Source organism: Nycticebus coucang, chromosome 18 (genome assembly GCF_027406575.1).
Source record: "Nycticebus coucang isolate mNycCou1 chromosome 18, mNycCou1.pri, whole genome shotgun sequence".
NCBI lineage: Eukaryota > Metazoa > Chordata > Mammalia > Primates > Lorisidae > Nycticebus > Nycticebus coucang.
Genome location: NC_069797.1, coordinates 39,032,698 through 39,045,952, shown reverse-complemented (window position 1 = coordinate 39,045,952; position 13,255 = coordinate 39,032,698). Strand labels below are relative to the sequence as shown.

Here is a 13,255-nt window from a genome sequence, read left to right as displayed (position 1 = left end):
TTTTTTTTTTGGCTGGGGCTGGGTTTGAACCCGCCACCTCCGACAGGAGGATTCTTTTGCTTTCTAGTGTAGAAGACGAAGGGGCAGGGGAGGATTTGTTAACATTATTGGTCAGCAGTGGAGCAGAGGATTTGTTAACATTATTGGTCAGCAGTGGAGCAGAGGACTACTTCTTATCTTTGATCTCCATCTGTGAAAGCCCAAATCCCACAAAGTTTTCCAAATAAAACATTTATCTTTCTAAGGGGTAGACAATTACTTGTGTATCCTAGACTCTATCTATATAAGGGAAGCCCCCCGCCCCACCAAAGGTGGAAATAATAAAACTCCAGAATAATGTTATAGTATTGAACATAGTCTGAGGGAGTAGGGGGTGGGAGTTAGTTGTCCTTACTCCTAGCATGCCTAATCAAGAGTGTCAAATCATATTTAAAAGACATTTTTTAAATGCCTTACAGACTTCAAAGCTATAAAACTCTGCATCCCCAGGGGTTAATGTCAGCATTTTGTATATTCTCAGCTTGAGATAATTACCAATCTGCCTATTCTTTTAAAGAACTGTTGTTTTTAGTGAGAAGGAGATGTCTGGAGAAGCTTTTTATTCAACATGTCGATGTTCGCATGATTTACAGTATAATTAACCAAGCCCTCTAGCACCAAAAGACCAGCTCCTTTCACTATTCATCATGTTTCCAGCAACTTCAGATCATCAGCTCTGCTGGGAGGAAATACTTCGTCCTTAGAGATGTAAAAATATTATGTCCCAAATCATTCCCAAAGGCAGAATGTGATCTATCCTTACATACAATAGGCAGAATGTGATCTATCCTTACATACAATCCTTACCTATTGTATGTAAGGATATCTAAGATATCCTTTTCCTCCATTATTTTTGTACACAATTACTATTGGAGCTAAAATCTGATTAAATAAATGAAAATTGAATAGAATACTACTCAGAAATAATTCTGTTATTCAATTGCTGACAATCACTAGAATGCATTTGTTAAGGTAAAATTGTGATGCATAAAAGACATATAAAGTCTGGTGACTCAAAATCTAAAACAAAAATACCTGTGTGAGCTAGGTTCAGTAACTAACACCTGTATTCCCACTACTTTGGAGAGCCAAGAAGATTGCTTGAGGCCAGGAGTTTGAGACCAGCCTGGCCAACATAGTGAGACCCCATCTCTAAAAAAAACTTTAAAAAATTAGCCAGGCCTGCTGGGGTGTGCCTGTAGTCCTCACTACTTTTGAGGATGAGGCAGGAGGATCCCTCAAGCCCGTGTATTCAAGATTACCATGAGCTATGGTCATGCCACTGCACTCTAACCTGGGTGACAAAGCAAGATGTTGTCTCACAAAAACAAAATAAAAGAAACTACATCTATGTGGACAAATATGTAATGAATATTATCACAAACACTACTTTAAAAACCATATTAAAACCTTGTAAAGGCCAGCAGCATGGTGGCTTCCACCTGTAATCCTAGCACTCTGGGAGGTGGAGATGGTGGATTGAACAAAGGGAGACCCTGTCTCTACTAAAAATAGAAAAACTAGCCAGGTGTTGTGGTAGGCACCTATAGTCCCAGCTACTCAGGAGGCTGAGGCAAAAGAATCTCTTAAGGCCAAGAATTTGAGGTTGCTGTGAGCTATGATGATGCCATAGCACTCTACACAGGGTGACAGAGTAAGACTCTTGTCTTAAAAAAATAAATAAAAAGGGCGGCGCCTGTGGCTCAGTGAGTAGGGCGCCGGCCCCATATGCTGAGGGTGGCGTGTTCAAACCCAGCCCCGGCCAAACTGCAACAAAAAAATAGCCGGACGTTGTGGCGGGCGCCTGTAGTCCCAGCTGCTCAGGAGGCTGAGGCAAGAGAATCGCGTAAGCCCAAGAGTTAGAGGTTGCTGTGAGCCATGTGACGCCACGGCACTCTACCCGAGGGCAGTACAGTGAGACTCTGTCTCTACAAAAAAAAATAAATAAATAAATAATAAAACCTGGTAGTTATCCCTTCTAGACCAGCCTGAGCAAGATCAAGAATCAGTCTTTACTAAAAATAGAAAAATTAGCTGAGTGTGGTGGTATGAACCTGTAATCCCAGGTAGTAGGGAAGCTGGGGCAAGAAGATTGCTTTAGCCCAAGAGTTTGAGGTTGCTATGAGCTAGGCTGATGCCCAGGCATACTCTCTACCCAGCACTATAGAGTGGGACTCTGTCTCCAAAAAAAAAGGTTTATAGGTATCCAAAACAGCATCAAATGTGTTTATTTTGGCCTAGTAATCCTAAGAATTAACCCTGAACATACACCTCCAGCAGTGTAAAAATACATATACACAAGTTTATTTACTGCAGCACCATTTGTATTTGCAAAATAATCAAGATGTGGATTATCTTTTTTTTTTTTTTGAGACTGAGTCTCACTCTGTTAAATGCCCATGTGGAGGAGAGTGGTTGAATAAACTATGGTACGAGCACATAGTAAATACTACACATCTGTAAAAAGGAATGAGGACGATGTCTGTGAACTGATAAGGAATTATTTCTAGGATATATTGTCTGGTGAAAAATGCAAAGTACAAAAGAGTATCTGTAGAATGCTATTATTTATGTAAGGAGAACTAGTAGAAGGTAAATAGTAAAGGGGGAAGTGAAAAAATACACAGGTGTTTGCTTTTTTGACCAAAAAAAGAAAAACAGGAAGGATAAACCAGAACCCAATGAGATCAGTTACTTATAGAAAGTGAGTAGGGGATGGAGACTAAACAGAGGGGTCAGGAAGTGACAATCTTTTCTTTTCTTTCTTTTTTTTTTGAGACAGAATCTCACTTTGTCACACTTGGTAGAATGCCGTGATGTCATAGCTCACAGCAACCTCAAATTCTTGGGCTCAAGTGATTCTCTTGCCTCAGCCTCCCAAGTAGCTGGGACTACAGGCACCCGCCACAATGCCTGGCTATTTTTAGAGACCAGGTCTCACTCCAGCTCAGGCTGGTCTGAAACATGTGAGCTCAGGCAATCCACCTGCCTCGGCCTCCCTGAGTGCTAGGATTACAGGAATGAGCCACCACGCCCGGCTGGGCATCACATTTTTCTTGAGTATTCCTTTTTAAACAGCATTATTTTTCTGAAAAAAAATTTTTTTTTTTTGAGACTGAGTCTCACTCTGTCACCCTGGGTAGAGTACTATGCATCATCGTCACTCACATCAACCTCAAACTCCTGGGTTCAAGTAATTCTCTTGCCTTGGCTTCCTGAGTAGCTGGGACTACAGGTGCATGTCACCACAACCAGCTATATTTTTCTGTTTTTTTTTTTTTTTAGAGACAGAGTCTTACTTTGTCACCCCTGGTAGAATGCTGTGGCATCACAGCTCACAGCAACCTCCAGCTCTTGGGCTTAGGCGATTCTCTTGCCTCAGCCTCCAGAGTAGCTGGGACTACAGGCGCCTGCCACAATGCCTGGATATTTTTTTGTTGCAGTTTGGCTGAGGCCAGGTTTGAACCCACCACCTTCGGTATATGGGGCTGGCGCCGTACTCACTGAGCCACAGGCACTGCCCAATTTTTCTGTTTTTTGTAGAGATGAGATCTTGTTCTACTCAGCCTGGTCTTGAACTCCTGAGCTCAAGTAATCCTCCCACCTCGGCCTTCCAAAATGCCCATTCACAATTGTTTTACTATGTATTCTTAGACTATAAATATATGAACTGTAAATGAATTTCAAGCTTCAGTTCATTTTTTTTTTTTTTTTGCAGTGGTGGTTTTTTTGGGGGGTAGCAATTCTAAAACTACTTCTGTGTATTCTGGGATTAGGCAAATAAGTAAAAATATTTTGAATGATGGAATTTAATTTCCTCATTGAAAAAGAAGAGAGTTACAAATCTGGAAAGAGAGAATAGTGTAATGAATCCTGTAGTATTGGATTCAATTTGGACTTGACAGTATAAACTCATGGTTTTTAAGATGGGTCTTAGTTGGGTGGCGCCTGTGGCTCAAGGAGTAGGGCGCCAGTCCCATATGCCGGAGGTGGTGGGTTCTAAACCCAGCCCTGGCCAAAAACCACAAAAAACAAACAAACAAACAAAAAGATGGGTGTTAGTATGGTTCATTGTGTGTGCACACACCTATGCATGTATACACACACACACATATATGTGTATGTATCCCCTAGCTCTATTCCCTGAGAAGGCCCAGAACAATGACACTCCAGGAGCAAAGAGCGCACCTACCTTCCAGATCTTGGTTTCTAAATTCTGTTTGCTATTGAAATGGACCAGAAAAAAAAAAGTCACTAGAGTATCTTGGAGAATTGGCTGATTTCAGGGCTAGGGCTAGGAAAGTACAAGATGAGCCTTGAACATCTTATTAAGCTTGCAAGTTAGGAAGTGCTCAAAAAATAAGGGACATATCAAAATGTCCAAGAATCATCTTGAAGGGATTCCTACTGGCCAGATGTGGGGCAATTAAGCATAAAAACAAATAATGATAGTAATGTTAACTCATTGGATAAAATATATAGGTGTATAATTAAATGTGGGAGAAGGGAAAGTAAGTCATTATAGTAGAATGTCAACTAATAAATGTAGAACGAATGATGGAATTAGAAAAATCACTATTTGACAACCACAGTAATAATTGGATCACCAATGGACAGGAAAACTAGTGGGTGAAATTTGGATAAGAAACAGGATATGTACATAGTCACAAAGTATGTCCCCACAAGATAATTATTGATTACAAAGGGAAAAGCTGTAAATTTAGAGTGGAAAAAATCTGTCAGATGCTGTTAACAAAATGATCAAGGTATAAATGATAAAGGAAATGTGGTAAAATACTAACATTTAGGAAATTAAGTGAGATGTATGTAGGATTTTTTGTACTACCCTGTTTCCCTGAAAATAAGACATCCTCCGAAAATAAGACCTACTTACAGGAAAGATAAGACGTCCCCTGAAAATAAGACCTAGCGCATCTTTGGGAACACACTTTAAAATAAGACACTGTCTTATTTTCGGGGAAACAGGGTATTTCTACAACTTTTCTCCCTTTTTTGAGATAGGGTCTTGCTCTGTCACCCCAGCTAGAGTACAGTGGCATCATCATAGCTCACTGCAACCTCAAATTACTGGGCTCAGGTGATGCTCCTGAGTAGATGGGATTGTAGGAGCGTACCACCATGCCTGGCTAATTTTCATACTTTTTGTAGAGATGGTGTTTCACTGTTGCTCAGGCTGATCTCAAGACTCCTGACCTCAAGCAGTCCTCCTGCCCTGACCTCCCACAATACTAGCACACCTGGCCCAACGACTGTTCTATAAGTTTGAAATTATATAAAAATAAAAAGTTTTTTTTTTTTTTTTTTGAGACTGAGTCTCACTCTGGGTAGATTGCCATGGCATCATTCATAGCTCATAGCAACCTCAAACTCCTAGGTTCAAGAGATCCTCTTGCCTCAGTCTCTCCAGTATCTGGCACCTTCCACAATGCCTGGCTAGTTTTTCTAAAGGAGAGACAGGGTCTCCTTGCTCGGGCTGGTCTGGAACTCCTGAACTCAGGCGATCCACCTGCCTTGGCCTCCTAAAGTGCTAGAATTACAGGTGTGAACCATCGTGCCCCACCAAAAATAAAAAGGTTTTTAAAAAGAAAAGTAAAGCACCCTTGAGAAGTTTGCTAAGCTATAGCAAGACAAAGGCTGTAATCAATATACTGATTTGTCATTCAGTTTTGGGGACAAATTCTTGAAGAAAAATCAAAATCAGATTGTCATGTTTGATACTAATAATGAATGTGAATATTACCAAATTGTATAATAAAGAGTAAATGTTTTAAAAGTCTTGCTCTCTATTTAAATGCATGCTTTTTGTTTAACCTAATTGCTTTAGGATAGACTTTTATTTTACAGACAACAAAACCGAAACAGAATCAATTGGGATGAACAATAAAATGCTAATACCATCTAGATAAAAAGTAAATGCTTACATTTAAGAAGTGGGAGCAGCGATAGTACATGATAAATGTTCTGACAATATACATAATAAAAATATTTTATACCTCCAAGTGCCTAGGGTGAACTCAAGGAACTTTGTAAATTTAATTAAATCTTTTTTAAACAAATGTATTACTTAAAATTTGAATGTTCTAAGCTATTACATAAGGGGCTTAAGTATTTTAAAAAGAATATTATGTGAGATTCCTTGGTACACTTTAAAGTATGTGATTCACTGAATTGAGGTGTCTGCCCAACTTTTTGGAACACGTTTTATAAAATACCTCTTGTTTTATGTTGCATTTTGACTGTCTTTAGGAGGATAGGAAGCAAAACTTTCATCTCCTAATTGTACACAAATTGAAAATGAGACATAGAAGCAATGGGTTTATTTAACATTGTGCAGCAGGAAATTAGATGGCTTCATCTCAGCTTGGTTATACGGTATCAGTAATTAGTATCCGACAGCCATCGTTCTTTTCACAGAAAGGATGGTATATAACTATCAATAAATAAAACAAAAAGTGCCCATTCTACATGATCTCTTTCATATGTGATTTTTACCCAAGTGATTAAGTCTCAGTTCTACTGACTATACTGACAGTCAAGATAAGGGCAACATAGATCGTATCCTAGGAGTTATGTGACTGAAATAAGCTTAGTAACAGAGGCAGGAAGTGCTTACTCCTCTTTTACTCCTGTAGCCATGACAAAGGGTCTACTCAGATCAATATAACATCAGCTTACATTAATGGCATGAAGAATGAAGGAAGTTTCACTTTACTTTGTCATCATCATTTTGATGGCAGAGGCATCTTTGCAAAGTTGTTCTGCATCCTAGTCTGAAACAGCGTGCTTATATCTTCCTTGGGCCTTCTATTACAGTAGTGTAATGGTGGAGCAATTACACAGCATTGCTTTCCCATGTCAGCTGCAAGGGTGTCCTCCCCTTTCTTTTCATTGCTCAGGCTGAGTACGTGAGATTCCCTAAGATAGACCTAAAGGCATTTTCTGGGTCCTTGGGAAAACACTATGATATTCCTGGTAGAGAAGTGGGAAAACTAAGATATTCTTGGTAGAGCAATGGTCTTTTCTGAAACTGAATACTAGAGAAGTGGCTCTGAACAATTGTCTTCAGGGCTATGCGCGATAGTTCACTAACCTAAGTTTCCTTTAAATGTCACGATGAATTGGCTGTGGGGAGGAATGCGGGAGGATTTGTATAACAAAGAACCATAAATCATCTCTGGTAGGGTGGGTCCCTGTCCCTCAGCCTGTGGGCTTGTCAGAGCTACAAGGAGAAAGATGAGAGGGAAAAGGGTCTTTGAGCTTTGGGACTACAGCATCCCCAAATTAGCAAGGCCCTGAACCAAGTCTTTCCTGAGGTATCATTCACTTACTCATTTTGGAAATATCTTTCGAGTGCACTATTGTAGATGCTGCTGGGGTAGACGGGAAAGGGAGGGGGAAGTAGTCCTAACATGAGTAAGATACAGCACCCACCTTACTTATTTACTTATTAGACATGTTTATGACAAGGGTCCAGCCTGCTTCTGTAGCGTCGACGTTGTTACATAATAAGGCTGTACCTAATTTTATGAAACAGACAGATGTATGTATTTCTGAGGCTCTCTGGCATTAAAGTAAATCTCTTTTTTCTTTTTGGTGGTTTTATAACTTTTGGTGTATCAAACACCAGTTAGTTCTCATCCACGTTGACTGTAGATTTTTGAAAGTGGTAACAGGTACATAGGTAACCAGAGTGTAGAGGTTGTTTAGTGAATCTTCATGAAGTTTTCTGGACAACTGGACATGCGGTATGGGACATTCCTTATGCCTTTGATCCAGCCAGCTTTGTTGAGCCTGAACATCGATGCGTGTATCTGGAGTCCCCATCTCTTTCATGGGAAATTTCTGGATCTCTTTGAGTGCCCAAGGGGCACGCTTCTTGAAGCCCACTCCATGGATGTGGTTGTGAATGTTGACGATGTATTTGAGTCACCACCTTATTGATGGCAAGAACTTTCTTCTTGCCACCCTTCTGTGCGGGAGCCATTCTGCTGTGCCCAAGTTGGAAAGAAAGAGCCCAAGGGATTGTGGGCTAAATTCCTATCAAGTAAATTTCTATATTCTCATAAAGCTGTCCTATTACCCTCTGTTAGAATGAATTTCCTCCCTTCCTATGTTCCTGGCACCCTCTCTGTGTATTTACCATATCTTCCTCAGTAGGGCTTTTTGAAGCAATTGTCATGGAGAAGGAAGTGGAAAGAGCGTGGGCTCTGGAGCTGCACAGGCTCAAATTAAAATCCCAGCTCTACCCCTCAAAAGCTGTGTGTGATCTGGGTTAGTTTCTTCACTCCTTTAAGCCCCAGTTTCCTCCTCTGTAAAATGGGGATATTTCCTATTTATTGGGACTTTGTGAGATTTAAATGAAAGAATGCCAGCATTTAGAAAATTGCCTGGAATATAGTAACCATTCAGTCATTAGTCATTGCTGTTAGGTGCTTTACAGGTGATCGTTTTATAGGTGAGGAAACCAAAACTCATAAAAGTTAAGTAACTTAAGGATTGTGCTTTGTAATTTGGAGGAATTACAGCATTGGATTTAAGAATTCTGGAGCCATGTATACCTGGTTCATGTTCCCTCTCTGTCATTTATGATTTGTACAACCCTGAGCCGATAGTTTAATTTCTCTTGACCTTCATTTCTTTATTTGTATAATGGAGATACTTGATAATGTCTACTTGCCTGTTTATTATGAGGATGAATTGAGATGATATGTATAAATTGTTTGGCACATGGAATGCACTCGGGAACTGGGAGCTATTATTATTACCAAAAGTCACCTAGTTGACAAGTGGCAGAACTTGGATTTAAACCCAGTGCATCTGACTCCCAGGCATTGCCCCTTTCTGATTAACTCACCAATAGCTCCTTTCTCTTTGGAGCTGGAAATCTGGAGAGTTAGCAGATGCTAACAACACTTGGAAGACTTTTTTCAAGTGTAATCAAATTAATTAGTTGAGGTCAGGCAAGGCGGCTCATGCCTATAATCCTAACACTCTGGGGGGGATCCCTTGAGCTCAGGAGTTCAAGACCAGCCTGAACAAGAGTGAGATCCCATCTCTACTAAAAATAAAAGAATTAGCCAGGTGTGGTGGTGCTTATTTGTAGTCCCAGCCTCTCAGGGGCTGAGGCAGGAAGATTACTTGAGCCCAGAAGTTTGAGGTTGCTGTGTGCTAGGCTGATGCCATAGCACCAGAGTGAGACTCTGTCTCAAAAAAAAAAAATAAATAAAAGCAACTGTTCAACATGGAGGCGGAGGTCGATAAGCTGGAACTGATGTTCCAGAAAGCTGACTCTGATCTGGATTACATTCAGTACAGGCTGGAATATGAAATCAAGACTAATCATCCTGATTCAGCAGGTGAGAAAAGTCCAGTTACACTGTTAAAGGAAATGTCAGCGATAAAGTCTCGATATCAAAGCATGCACGCTTCAAACTAGCTGCTGTTGAGCAGAAAGAGACTAAGAGTCACATTTGTGCTACTGTGAATAAGACTATGAACATGATACAACAACTACAAAAGCAAACAGACCTGGAGCTGTCACCACTGACTGAAGAAGAGAAAAATGCAGCAGAGCAATTAAAATCTCACATGCCAGACTTATGAAGAAATGGACTTCCAAAAGGGAATTCTAATAGAGAAGAAATCAATTCCACAAAAATTTAGGAAGATGTCTTTTAATGGTTGATAACTAGTGGGAGGGGGCTGGTGAAGGAGAGGGAGTTTTGGCTTAAAGACTGGATAATGCTGCCTTTCATATGAGAGAAGAATAATAAAGGTCAGCCAAAAAGATAAAAAAAAAACCTTTCATCTGGAGACACCATCTTTCAGTAATTCACCAAAATGACAAGCATAAAGGGAAAGAGGAGAGGCACCCGATACACGTTCTCTAGGCCTTTTAGAAAACATGGAGTTGTTCCTTTGGCCACATATATGCAAATCTACAAGAAAGGTGATATTGTAGACATCAAGGGAATGGGTACTGTTCAAAAGGCATGCCACACAAATGTCACCATGGCAAACCTGGAAGAGTCTACAGTGTTACCCAGCATGCTGTTGGCATTGTTGTAAACAAACAAGGGCAAGATCCTTGCCAAGAGGATTAATGTTCATATTGAGCATATTAAGCACTCTAAGAGCTGAGATAGTTTCCTGAAACGTGGGAAGGAAAATGGTCAGAAAAAGAAGGAAGCCAAAGAGAAAGGTACCTGGGTTCAACTGAAGCGCCAGCCTGCGCCACCCAGAGAAGCCCACTTTGTGAGAACTAACGGAAAGGAGCCTGAGCTCCTGGAACCCATTCCCTATGAATTCATGGCATAATAAGCATCTAACATAGCACACAGGAGTATCAGTGGACCCACGTTTTTAGGTGCAAGAACCTATTTATTCCCCATGAGCTCATGGCATAATAGGTGTACAGCATAGTACACAGGATAACTAATAGCCCCCATGTAACAGTGATACAAGGTACTGGAACCTATTTCCCATGAATTCAAAAGTCAATCAACACTTTGTCACATTCAATGGCAAGGTGCCTCCCTGAGCTACTAGAACCTCTTCCCTATGAATTCATGGCATGGTAGATACAAATAATAGCGTAAAAATGTTTCTTGTTCATTCACTACAAGTGTGATTTTTTTCCCCAAAGAAGTATTAAAAGCAAATTTTATGTGTCCTAAGGGGGGGGAAATTAGTTGATTATTGATTTTCCTCTTTTGGTGATTGCTTTTTATTTCACAAATACATACATATCCATAATCTTGAAATAGCTTTTTCCCTTCCAATCAACAGAATATTTATACAAGAAGTAATTCACGTATGTTTACATACTGCAAAGATATTTTCCATTCTCATAGAGGAATAGCCAAAATCTGGAAGGAAATACTAGCCTTCGAAGCAAATCATCATCCCCGAGAAAGCTTTACAGGGAATTATGTGCAATAAGGAGTAGGATCAAAACTCGTTTGTGGAATGAAACCCAAATGAAAACAAAAGGAGAGAGCTCGCCTTCTTCCTCCCAGCAACCCCTGCCTTGGAATACTGCCCCTCCCCAACCCCAGGAGGGGTGAGAGCGGTAGGGTCAAGGAGTGGTGACCAGGTTAGCAACAAGGGCAACGGAGGGAGGAGACAAAAGGGCAGAAAGTGGAGGCTGCTGTCCGAATGCCTGAGTATGTTTCTTTGCTGAAAGAGAATGGCAGGACAACGATTCAAACTGCGAGAGAGGTGGGTGGAGGGGGGAGAGGACAGCTAATGGATGGGGTGGCCCAGCAGGGGTCAGAGGTCATGAGGGCACACTGGGAGCTAATTGGCTAGTCTGCATATTCACTTTCTGCTTCTAGGCTACATCTGGGCCTTGAGAGAAAGGCCTGAGGTGAAGCTTTATGTATATACTCCTGAGATTTGAGACCAACTGGTGAAAAGCAACCGAAACTGAAAAGGGAGACAAGAACTCTCATTCCTCCTTCAAGAACAACTGACCAGGGGAGCCTTTTGCAAAGAAAAATGTAAAAGTTGTCATTTATTTATTCATTCATGCATTCACTCCTCGTCTTCCTCCTCATCTTCATCTTCATCTCCACATGTTAGTAGGCTGTCCCCAAAAATGTTATGGTAGGCACATTCCAGGTAGGGAAGGATTATAGATACCTTTAATTGGAAGGCAGACCATTGGCCAGGCGCGGTGGCTCACGCCTGTAATCCCAGCACTCTGGGAGGCTGAGGTGGGTGGATCACCTGAGCTCAGGAGTTCAAAATCACCCAGAGCAATAGTGATACCCTGTTCTCTAAAAAATAGCCAGATGATGTGGTGGACGCCTATAGTCCCAGGAGCTGAGGTGAGAGGATCACTTGAGCCCAAGAGTTTGAGGTTGCTGTGAGCTCTGATGCCACTGCACTTTACTGAGGGTGACAAAGTGAGACTCTGTCTCAAAAAAGAAAGGAATGGAGATCATCAGAGTTCAACTCTCTTGTTTCATACTTAAAAGCATTTTGCTCAAGCTCATAGAGAAAGTAGCAGAAGAGGGAGCAGAACTCAGGTCTTAGCCCCAGTTTAGAGATTTTTCCATTATATACTTCTCAGAAACATAGTACGGGCGGCCAGGTGGCTCATTCCTGTAACCTTAGCACTCTGGGAGGCCAAGGTGGGTGGATTGCTTGAGCTCAGGAGACCAGCCAGAACAAGAGTGAGCCCCCATTCCAACTAACAATAGAAACACTAATTAATTTTAGAGACAAGGTCTGGCTGTGTTGCTCATGCTTGTGGCCCACATCTATAGAGCCAGCTACTCAGGAGGCTGAGGCAAGAGGATCAGTTGAACCTAAGTTTGAGGTTGCTGTGAGCTAAGACAATGCCACAGCATTCTACCCAGGGGGATAGAATAAGACTTTGTCTAAAAAAAGAAAAAAGAAAATGGCTTGGCGCCTGTAGCTCAGTGGCTAGGATGCCAGCCACATCCACTGAGGGTGGTAGGTTCAAATCCAGCTTGGGCCTGCCCAACAATGACAACAACAACCAAAAAATAGCCCGGTGTTGTGGCAGGCACCTGTATTCCCAGCTACTTGGGAGGCTGAGGCAAGAGAATCGCTTAAGCCCCAGAGTTGGAGGTTACTGTGAGCTGTGACACCACAGCACTGTACCGAGGGGTGACATAGTGTCGCTTAAGCCCCAGAGTTGGAGGTTACTGTGAGCTGTGACACCACAGCACTGTACCGAGGGTGACATAGTGAGACTCTGTCTCAATAAATAAATAAATAAATAAAATTAAAAAAAGAAAGAAAAAAGGAAAAAAACAAAGAAAAGAAACAGTAACTTTTTTTCAGACAGAGTCTCCCTTTGTCACCCTCCGTAGAGTGTGGTGGTGTCATAGCTCACAGCAACCTCAAACTCTTGGGCTCAAGAGATCCTCTTGTCTTGGCCTCCCAAGTAGCTGGGACAATAGGCACCCACCACAATGTCCAACTATTTTGACAGGGTCTCACTCTTGCTCAGGCTGGTCTCCAACTCCTGAGTTCAGGCAATCCACCTGCCTCAGCCACCCAGAGTGCTAGGATTACAAGTGTGAGCTACTGTGCCTGGCCCGAAACATAGTAACTTTGAAATTTGTGCTGACTGGTATGATTAACAGCTCAATCCAAGCATCAGTTTGTTTTATCTGTAGAAAAATGGGTAGTTATGTGGATTAGTGAGGTAAATACATGT

At 41.4% G+C, this 13,255-nt stretch overlaps 1 pseudogene; it reads left to right on the top strand.

Moving 5' to 3' along the window:
* Positions 1-9,301: 9,301 nt before the first annotated feature.
* Positions 9,302-9,763, top strand: LOC128570581 (spindle and kinetochore-associated protein 2-like; annotated as a pseudogene).
* Positions 9,764-13,255: the final 3,492 nt, after the last annotated feature.